The 11,232-nt window shown below is 44.0% G+C and overlaps 1 long non-coding RNA gene across 1 annotated transcript; it reads right to left on the bottom strand.

Moving 5' to 3' along the window:
* Nucleotides 1-8,409: 8,409 nt before the first annotated feature.
* On the bottom strand, nucleotides 8,410-11,198 carry LOC144317833 (uncharacterized). The gene is made up of 3 exons (XR_013383775.1): nucleotides 10,768-11,198; nucleotides 9,258-9,406; nucleotides 8,410-8,772 (listed from the first exon to the last, which is right to left on the bottom strand). It is a non-coding gene; the product is annotated as an uncharacterized LOC144317833 (long non-coding RNA).
* Between the last annotated feature and the right edge of the window lie 34 nt (nucleotides 11,199-11,232).

The raw sequence follows: 11,232 nt of genomic DNA, 5'->3' as shown, positions 1-11,232 counted from the left end.
TTGTGTGATTTTTCCCCACATTTAGTGACAGCCAAAGAAAAACATGCACTTATTTCTCCAAGTGCTTCTTCCTTCCATTCCACACCATGGTTCCCAAACTCTGTGGCAAGACTGGATAGTGAGGAGAATGGCTTGTTGGCTGTGATAACTTCAAAACCATGAGAAGACCAGGGTTTTGCTAATCCTGTTAGAAGGAGGCAGGCCAGTGCAGACATGGGGAGATGGGAAAATTTGACAGAAGTTGAAAGGAAGGACAATTTGCAGAGGGGGAAGTAGAAGGTTCCAGAGGAACAGAGAAGGGTCTTGGAGGCACATTCTCCTTCGGCCTAGGGAACCCCATGCGGAGATAGACTAAAGGTCTGAGCAGCAGGTGCATGGCAGGGAACAACTGGTACATCCCCCTGAGACTCCATACTGTTTGGATTTTGGCCTTGTAAACCTTGAGTACCAATATTTCTTAGAGTTTTCTGTGAGAGTGAAAAGACTCCTGAATTACCAAATGGTATACAAAGGAGGTGTATTCTTGCCTCATTTTCTACAGAAGGGAAAGGATCTCATGAAGAACATCCAGTGAACAAATAGTAAGACTAAGCCCCATTGCCTACTTGCCATCCTGCCCTTGCTGCACATCTGCCTCCAGCTGTGCAGCCCACAGAAACCAAGCTCAGTTTGATGGTCATCCAGGATTGAAAACAAGCCTGGAATTTTAGCTTCCTGTCTAAGAAAATCCAAATATATAACTTTTTTTTTACACTACTAGAATTTCAGATTTCCTTTTTTTTTTTTTTTTAATTTTCTTACTTTCTGGTTCTGTGGCTTAGAATACAGAAACTTTCAATCCCTCCTTTTGTTAAGTGTCTATTGGTCAGGAAACATGCCCTATAATAACATTAAGAGAAAATACTACCTAATGGGTTCATGTGATTACTTCATCAAGTGAGAGATTCTTTCATAATATGAATAATTTCATTATATGAGTAGAGTGTTTTGGAAATTATGTTATAAAGTAAGTTTAATAACTTAAAAATCCTATCCCATTAATAGGGAGGGTAGATCTCTGCAGAGAAGTTTCCTTCTCCACTTTGTAACTCCAACCCCTCACTGTTCAGTGCAGTTTTCATGGAGCACATGGGCCAAGCCTCAGTCAAGGTGGACACCCTGCCATGGTTGAATGCCTCCAGGAGGTTGCTATACTGCTATTCAGAACCTGGCCCCTGCTGTGGGTAATGGCAAATGGACAGGCAACTCTTCCAGCAGAGAAGTTTGAACACTCTTTTCCAGAGACACGATATGAACTTTAAGCCTCAGCTGATGATCTGCCAGTAGTGGTGGCAGACTATTTCTATGATGAATGGAGGGGCTTTGGCAGTACAGAGAAGGAGGCGTAGCACTTGGTTTGTATCACTATTGCTCTCAGGTCAGGGGACAGGTCTTTATGAAGTTCTTGAGTGATGCATGAGATGGCTTTTGGGCACTTCCCTCAGATGAATGTATCATAGATGGCAGTATAGTTTATAGCATAATGCCTAAAATTAAGTAAAAGTCTCAGGTTGTCACTTTTGGTGCCTTGAATGGGGCATGGTGGTCTCTCCTTGGAGCAGAGCAGCAGAACTTAGCACTTATGTCAGCCCTTTTTGATTCAAACATTATCAGCCCCCTCCTACCCTGACCACGGGGGCCTTTAGGGCCCCCTGCCCCCCACCCCCACCAGCTGCCATCACAGTGGATCCTAGTGAGGCATTAGGTCTTCTGTTTGTACTTAGGTTAACTCTACCCAAGGGTGAAGAGCAATGAAGTTCATGGGGAGGATCCAAGAAGAACACCTTTTGTGGCCTGCAATCCAGCAGGCATCATAGGTTATCTATCCACCTGCCGGCTTTGGTTTACTGATATATAACTGATTTAGAATTAGAAGCACATAAAAAACACCTGTATTACTGGCACCCCTGCCTCTTAATTTCATTTCCCTTCATAGCATTCTTTATAACATTATGCAAATCTGATCATGCCCAAGCTCAATTTCAAAAGGTCTTTCCAGAGTCTATTGGATTAGATCCGAACCTCTTGTCATGGCAGGTAAATCCCTTTAAGAAAGCCTGTCTAATCTCATGAAAGCTTTTCGCAGAGGACACTTCTGGCACTCACAAAACAGTCATCCCTACTTCCTTGATGGCAAAGCTTTTACAAATTTTATTTATTGTTTCAGTGCTGCCCTCTCATAAATTCAGATAAGGAGGTCCTCTCACAGCCCAAAGAGATATAAGTATTACTATGGTTCGTCTAATGCCTCTTCCATCACTCTTGCTATGGTTGATTTAGTAGTAGGGCTCTGGGCCCAGTGAGAAGTGAGGGAAAGTCGGCTGGGGGCACTTCTGGGAAAACCTTTCTGCTTCTGAACATGGTTGTTTAAGATATTGTATCTGCTGCTTTAGCAGCCAACCACAGTCCATAAGAATGAATTCTAAAACATTGACCATGAGGGAACAGAGAGATGGAAAGAAGCTGGGTCCTTGATGATATCATCAAGCCACCAAATTAACCCAGATCTTTGTCTGGAAACTTTTTAAACCCAAAAACTTTTCATTTGCAGCCACCAACATTCTGACTGATAAACTTGCATAATATAATCTTTTACAATTCACCTCTTCTTTCCTCTACTTCATGCCTACAGTGGTCTCTCTCACACCTTCAAGCTGTTGCATACAGTATTACCCTCTGCCTGGAGTGCTTCCTCCCTGTTTTTTGGCCTGTAAACACCATTCATCCTTCCTGTCTAGCTTGGGTGTGATCTCCTGTGAGATCTTTACAGCTCCCCAAAACAGACTCAGGGGAAGCTACCCCTGTGGTGCCACTGCTTTTCATTGCTCCAAACTCTATAGGAGCAATGCTTCCATTTGTGGAGCAGATAAGAACTTCCCCATCTTCTCTTACCAAAAAAAATTTTATGAGAAACATCTCCAAACCTTTTACTAATCTATCTGATGGAAAAATTCAAGCATCCCATCAAAACCCATTGTTCTGAGGAGCAAATAGTTTGTAAAACACTTAAAAATTTAAATTAAAATATCCTTTTTATTATGGAAAGTTTAAATCATATTTAAAAGGAGAGGCAATGTGGGGTGCCTGGGTGGCACAGTCTGTTAAGCACCGGACTCCTGGTTTCCACTCAGGTTATGACATTGGGCTCTCTGGTCAGTGTGGAACCTGCTTGAGATTCTCTCTCCCTCTCCCTCTGCCCCTTTTGCTCCTGCTCTCTCTCTCAAATAAATAAATAAATCTTAAAAAAAAAAAAATAGGAGAGGCAATGCTATAATAGACTCCACTGCCTGCCTGTGGCATATAAACCAAAAACCAATCTTGATTCATCCAGCCCCAACTGCACCATTGTTTTGAGGCACTCTCAAACATTACATCATTTCCCCTCATTAATATTTTCTCTGATCTCCAAGAGTAACAGCTCTCTTTTTAAAAAATATAATCACAATATCATTATCACACTTCAAATATCAACAATGATTCTTTTATGATATCATTAAATACCAAGTCAGGGATAAAGGATTAACTTTCTTAGAATGTGTGTTTTATGCACACACACATATAATTTCTTGGAAAATCAGGATCCAAATAAGATTCCTATATTGTAATTGGTTGATATGTTTCCAGACCTTTTAAAAAATTATTTAAATTTTATTTATGCCTGTATTTTACTTTACACTATGCTTTTCTTTCTTTTTTTATTTATTTATTTTTTAATTTATGATAGTCACAGAGAGAGAGAGAGAGAGGCAGAGACACAGGCAGAGGGAGAAGCAGGCTCCATGCACCGGGAGCCTGATGTGGGACTCGATCCCGGGTCTCCAGGATCGCGCCCTGGGCCAAAGGCAGGCGCCAAACCGCTGTGCCACCCAGGGATCCCCTACACTATGCTTTTCTAACTTAGCTAGGATTTTTTCTTTTTAACATTTCTAATAGAACTAGCATTTGAATGGCAGGGCCACTTGTCCAAACAAGGGGATAGAGAGGACAGGTTTCAGTGGTCAGTAAAGCTGTAGGCTGCAGTTAGCAAAACCTCTGTCAAAGAGAAAGTGCTAAAGAGTTTCAAAAGCTCTTCTGAACACAAAAGAGAAGATTCTTTCTTTCCTTTTGTTTTTAAATTACAGTGCCTTTAATTATATTTTGGTTTCCTCAACTTCTTTTTTTTTTTTTTTTTAAGATTTTATTTATTTATTCATGAGAGAGAGAGAGAGAGAGAGACAGGCAGAGGGAGAAGCAGGCTCCACGCAGGGAGCCCGACATGGGACTCAATCCTGAGTCTCCAGGATCAGGCCGTGGGCTGAAGGCAGCACTAAACTGCTGAGCCACCCGGGCTGCCCTCCTCGACTTCTTAATTTTGTCAGTTCATGTATGGGAGCAAATCTCTATCAAAATCTATATTAAGAAGACCCTCCTACATTTGTGGTATGAGTATAAAATGGTTCAATTTCTAATGGAGGCAACCGGCCAAGTCAATCAAAATCCCAAATTCCTGGGGTGCCTGGGTGGCTCAGTGGTTGGGCATCTGCCTTTGGCTCAGGTCCTGGTTCCAGGGTCCTGGGATCGAGTCCCAGATCGGGGTCCCCGTGGGGAGCCTGCTTCTCCCTCTACCTCTCTCTCTCTCTCTTTCTCTGTGTCTCTCATGGAGATTTTATTTATTTATTCATGAGAGACACAGAAAGAGAGAGGTAGAGACATAGGCAGAGGGAGAAGCAGGCTCCATGCAGGGAACCCAATGCGGGACTGGATCCCGGGATCCAGGATCACGCCCTGAGCTGAAGGCAGACACACTTAACTGCTGAGCCACCCAGGCGTCCCAATAAATAAAATCTTTAAGAAAAAAAAAAAAATCACAAAGTCCCTTTCACTCAGCAAGGCCACTTCTATAAATCTTCCCTACAAACATAGCCATTCATGTGTGACATGACAAGGTAGTTTGTGGCAGAATTGTTTGTGCAAAAGGTTATAAATAACAAATGGTAAAAAAAAAAACAAACAAACCAAATGGTCATGAATAGGAGGCCAGTTTTTAAAACTGTGGTATTTCCATACCACAGAATGCTATGCAATTGTAAGAACTATATGCAAGTCCTTGATATATTGATATCAAACGTTGATAAGTGAAAAAAAGTGGGAAACTGAGTAGTACACACACACAGAACATGATTCTTTTTGTTTAAAAAACAAAAATGTGTGTAGTGTGTATATTATGATTTTGCTTCCATATGTATAGAAGGATATAAAGAGTACCAGAAAGATATAACTCATTTGCAGCATTGCTGCTGAGGAAACGAACAGGATGGCCTGGGAGTCAAGTGAGAGGTAAGCTTCACTTGTAGGTACTTTCAGAGCTTTTAAATTTTGAACTGTAAGAGTATATTACCTACTCAGTATAAATTAAGATAATCTAAATATAAAATTTAATATTTACGGTGGCCCTGGTGGCGCAGCAGCTTAGCGCTGCCTGCAGCCTGAGGTGTGATCCTGGGGACCCGGGATCGAGTCCTGTGTCGAGCTCCCTGCACGGAGCCTGCTTCTCCCTCTGCCTGTGTCTCTGCCTCTCTTTCTCTCTGTGTCTCTCATGAATAAATAAAATCTTTTTTAAAAAATTTAATACTTAAAGTGTACCTGGGTGGCTCAGTCAGTTAAGCATCTGATCTCAGCTCAGGTCTTGATCTCAGGGTACTGAGTTCAAGCCCTGCATTGGGCTAAAAAAAAAAAAACAAAAAACAAAAAACAACCCACAAAGAAGCCAAAACAAAACAAATTTAATGCTTAAAAGGCTCAGCCAAGGGATTAGGAGTGATCTCTTGCAAGTCTCACATGCTCTTGTTGGTCATGACCTCCTTACATTGCTCCTTCTATTGGCCTCTAGGAACATTGCTCCCTCAGCTCCTTCCTATTAGCTCAGCACCTATGCTGGCAACTCTTGCCCTGTGCATCCTTACATGTGGATGCTCCTCAGGGCTAGAGGACCTCATGGCACATTGTTTTTGTGTGTCTGTACAAAGCCACTATTTTGTCTCGACTGCTGGGGCTAGTAGGGACTCTAGATTATGGTGGGGAATTTTAACTTCTTTCTAGAACAAAGGGAATCACTGAAGAGTTTTAGTCAGGGGATAACATGATCAGAGGTTCATTTTGAAAAGATTCTTGTCTGCAGTGTGGATTGATTGTAGTAGTCCAGGGTGAAGGCCAGGGGGGCCTGGATTATTCTGGCAAGATGTGAATTAGGAGGGCTAATAGAGGAGATGGAAAGACATTGTCAGGTTTGAGAAATATTTAAGGAGTAAAATCCTGATGATGGGTTGAATATGGGTATAAAAGAAAGAGGCACCAACGTGGATTCTAAGAAACTGGCCTTTTCTGGGTAGACAGTGACAGGCAACTTTCTGAGAGAAGGAACACCAGCTGAGGTCTAGTGTGGGTGGCAAGGCAAGGAGAGAGTTTTTTTTTTTTTTTTTTTTTTTAAGGAGAGAGGTTTTTGACGTGCAAATTATTTTTGAAAACTTCAATAATAACAGATTACTACATGTGGAAGTGTGAATTGTTTATTGTTGTTTGAAGCTATTAACTTTTGGGTTTTTTTTTTTTAAGATTTTATTTATTTATTCATGAGAGACACAGAGAGAGAGAGAGAGACAGGCAGAGACACCGGCAGAGGGAGAAGCAGGCTCTCCACAAGGAGACTGATGTGGGACTCGATCCCAGGACTCCAGGATCACGCCCTGGGCCAAAGGCCGACGCTCAACTCAACTGCTGAGCCACCCAGCCATCCCAGGGTGGTTTGTGTTAGAAGATTAACACAGTGGATTTTCCAATTTGAAAGTTTTGTCTGATGAAGTATGACTTAAAATATATGCTATGTGGCATACACTGTATCTAATTTAGCAGACTTGTGATGTCACCTTAAAGAAATTGGCAGTCACCCACCAGAGTAGATTAAATTTATGTATAAGGAGAGGCCTGGAAAGATGTTCCAAGCCTACTAAGATGCTGTGGACAAAGAAAACAAACAGTAATCACAGGCAAGAACCTCACATAGGAAACTATAACTGTGAATGTTTCAAATCATAGTGACTAATTGGCCATCCAGCTGCTTCTTACACAGGCATCTCCATGGAATCATGCTGCAGGTGGCATAGGAATTTATTTAATGTCAATTAAAATGGAGACAAAAAGACAAAAGTCAACTTTTACACAAGTTCTTTTCTCAGAGCATGCTAATAGGAAATTATCAACTAAAACCACCATCATTGGGGTGCCTGTGGGGGCTCAGTCGGTGAAACGTCTGCCTTTGGCTCAGGTCATGATCCGGGGATCCTGAGATGGAGCCTCCCCCCGCACCCCCACCCCCGCCCTGGTTAGTGAGCAGAGAGCCTGCTTCTCCCTCTCCTCATTTGTGCTATCTCACTTGCTATCTCTGTCTTTCTCAAATAAATAAATAAAATCTTAAAAAATAATTAAACCACTATCATTTTCATGGCTCTTCACAAGTATTAATGACCATTTCACTGTCTTATCTTTCTTTTGTTTGCTATTCTTTCTTTCATTTCAAACAAGGTAATGGAAGCCCATCCACATCTTTGTGCATCTGTACAACTATATCTATCTAGTACAAATTCCTAGGGGTAGAATTGCCGGGGAAATTATGCACACTTCACTTTTTCATAGACACTTTTTCTTTAAAAATCTGTGTACATGTATTTGGGGAAAATTCTACACATTCTCACCTCATTTCCTGGTTCTGTCATATAAACACTGCGTGGGGGTTTCCCTAAGTACCTGCTCTAAGACCTCTTCACTCTGACCTACCCTCATCTCAGTAATCCAGAGGTCTCAAGTTTCCACCTCCTTACACTGATCTTGAAGATGAGATTTCTGTCCTTAGCAGGAGTTCCATCACTACAGGTTGCCTTTGGAGGCTCCTGAAGGCCCAGGTTTAGTTTGGCCCTGCTTTAAAACTTGAGGAATGTGTGGACACTTTTGGAAGAACTGCAATTATCATGGACTTGATTTAAATTATTTTTATAATTTAAATGTGTGCAAACCCAGCCAACCATGAATTTTGATGCTTCAATACTTGAGCAGATATAAAGCCCTAGAAACAAAGGAGAAATAAAACACACAAAAGTAAAAGACAATTTAAACTAATCGATGTGATGAATAGCTGTTTCTCTGAAACGAAGCTGCCTCTGGCAACATGAACACATACTGCCTAAGGCAGGTTTTCTTGAAATTGACACAATATTCCACTGTGTGTGTGCCTGGTGATGACTCAGTTCTCCCCATACTTGTGTCTATTCAAATTGCTAAGAAATCTTTGTCAGTACATGTTCCCTGGACTTCACTTGGTACAAATGTAACTCAGGCAATTACAGAAGTGCTAAGTTGACCCTAAGGGGGTAAACACAAACATGAACAAACACAAGTACTAACACACAGGGCGGAGATCAGTTATATGTGATCCAGAAAATGCTTACAATTCTTTTTAAAAATTACCAGTCAAATGAAAACATGGAGTTTAATCATTTTCATGGGGCATTTTGGGTTCTCAGGAGTCCAGGGACCTTGGTTTGAGAATTGCTATCTCAGTACTGACCTTGACTTCTAGTGTGACCTTGAGCAAAGCTTTTGGCGCTGTTGGATCCCCTCTGTATGTTCTTCATACACAAATAAGAAAGATTTGGGCCACCGGTATTCTCGGGAGATGAAGAAAGTTAAGAGTATTTTCAAGGTCTAAAAGGAAAGCATAAGGCTTTTTACAGACTCTGGATTTGGGAAAATCATGATGGCTAAGACCCTCCAGTGTAGCTTTGGCTTTGGAGTCAGAAGGACTTGGGTTTGAATTCCAGATCTGCCAGTTGCTGTGCATATCTGTGGGCAAGTTATTTGACTTTTTTTTTTTTTTTTTACTTTTCTTGTCAAAAGTGGGCATATATCAAAATGCCACATCACAGAGCTGTGATAAGAGGACTCAGGAAAGTGCTGAAGGCAGAGCCTGGCCCTAGCAAGGCTCAGTAATCAGCAGCGCCAGCAGAAAGAGGCCAGGGGCTGCTGAGAGTACCACAGGCTCTTGGCAAAGGACAACAGAGGAGAGAAAGTGAAGATTCTGAGATTCTGTCTATAAACAACAATATTTCTGATACAGGACTATCAGGATATTTCACCCCAGTGAGACCCGCATCAACCCTAAGCTTGTGCTCAGCCTTTCTCTCTCCTACCATCTTCCCTCTCTGGCCTCCAGGCCCAGGCTGGAATTTCTTTCCCTCCAGGCCTTCACTTCTTTCTCCAATAGCAGTGTTGGTTGTTGGTCACTTGTGAAGCATGCGCCTCCCTGTTCATCGCAGGAAACGTAAGCCTCCGCAGTTGGCTGAAAGGTGAAGTTTCCAAGGAAAGCAGGACTCAGAGGCTGAGATGAGTGTCTAGTCTGGCCTCACAGGGGGCTGTTCTGGATCCCCTCCTTCTACCCTCCCCCTTTTGGAAGACAGGCGGAGGAATTTAGGAGAGGTCCTGGGCAGGAAGCAGTAACTTGCCTCAGAACCTCTCCAGCCCTGGTTCTCCTTTTATGAAGAGCTCTGTGCCACCCACCTCAAAGGCTCCAGTGGAGAGGGCCAAATGATAGGTGTAAATACCAGGAAAATATCTAGCCTGTGCACCACTTCCCTGCAGGATCTCAGCATTTCCTCATGGCATTCCTGGCTGGGGGTGGAAGGTCAAACACTGGCTAGATGTGGACAGAATAAAGTTGAGATCAACAGTCAACACGCCCTCCCACCCGCACCCCTCAGCTGTTGCTCTCAGATGCTGCCAACACACTGCCACCAGGAACCACCTTTAAAAATCTATTCATGCCGTTTCCCTGCTCAATATCCCAAGGCCCTTCTCACCAACAGAATGAGGCAAACTACTAATGAGATCACCTCACCTCACCTCACCTCACCTCACGCTGCCTCTCTGGGTTTACTCACTTGGGCAGACCCTGACTTCCTGTCACAGCTGCATTTTCACATAACCATGTTCATGCCTCCCTTCCTCAGCCAGGAGCGGCCCTGCCTCATCTCTGCAAATCTCCATCTCACTTAAGGCCTAGTCCAAACTCCGACTCTTCCATGAAGTCTTCCTTGACCTTGACTCAGGACTGGCCTGCTCCTCCCCTGGGTTTCCCTAGCCCCTTCCAGCTCCAGCGCAGGTGATGCTACCTTCTGCGATTATAGACATATACGTATATATATATGCATATACATGTCTGGCTCCCCCTCTTGACTGTAAATGCCTGGGGAGGGTGGCACGGAGTGGGTTGTGTTCCTCAATGTATGTCTTACAGTGCTTGCTTTCAGAGCCCTGCCCGCACAAACCCTTAGGAACTATGGAATCAACTGGGAGGTGGAACTCAGAGACCTGAGTGACACATGAGGGAGCCACAGAGGGAGATCGTGTTAGTGGAGTGTGGCTGGTTGCTTCCATGAAAGGGCCTGCCTGTGCTTTACAGATGCCATCTCACATTATCACAACAGACTCCAGGGACAGGTGTTATGTCAGTCTACTGGTGAGGGAACTGATGCAGTAGGATGCAGCACAAGAAGCTAGATGGTGAGTGGCAAGCTCAGCCCTCACCTCGGAGGGGCCAAGCCTTGCTTTCCCCTCTCCCCACTTGGTACTCTGCTTTCTCTCCCCTCTGTGAGAGGTGTGGTCACTACCTCCCTCCCTGCGCCACCCCCTCCTATCAGTCACCTTCTGCTCTGAGGATCAAATTTTCCAAACTAAGAACTGGCGGACACTGTCTGACAAGGACATTTGATTTCAGAGGTGACAGGTCAGCGTATGTTTGAAGCTGGGGCTGTTCTTGAAAACAGGGTGTCTTTTTCAAAATCCTGAGTGGAGGGAGTGGATTGTTAGGGACCCAGAAGGAGGCCTCCAAGGGCCTGCAGCCAGGCGACGTCTGGATTCTCCCCCCTTGGGAGGACTGGACATCCCCTGCCCGAGTAAGGCCTCAGCCACAGCCAGCCAGTGCAGCCGGCCCGACGCTGCCGCCGTCATCTCCCTTTGTCTGGGGTCTCTTTGTCTGGGGTCTCCCCCTGGTTCAGTTTTGAAGTCCTCTGCCCCCTCCCCTCCTTCCCAGTGGCCGGCCGCTCCCTCCCTCTCCGCGGGGCCGCGCAGCTCGGTCGGCTGGGGGAGGGGCTGAGGGAGGGCAGCGGG

Source organism: Canis aureus, chromosome 7 (assembly GCF_053574225.1).
Source record: "Canis aureus isolate CA01 chromosome 7, VMU_Caureus_v.1.0, whole genome shotgun sequence".
NCBI lineage: Eukaryota > Metazoa > Chordata > Mammalia > Carnivora > Canidae > Canis > Canis aureus.
The sequence above is the reverse complement of the archived record's forward strand: the minus strand, read 5'-3'. Positions and strand labels throughout refer to the sequence as shown.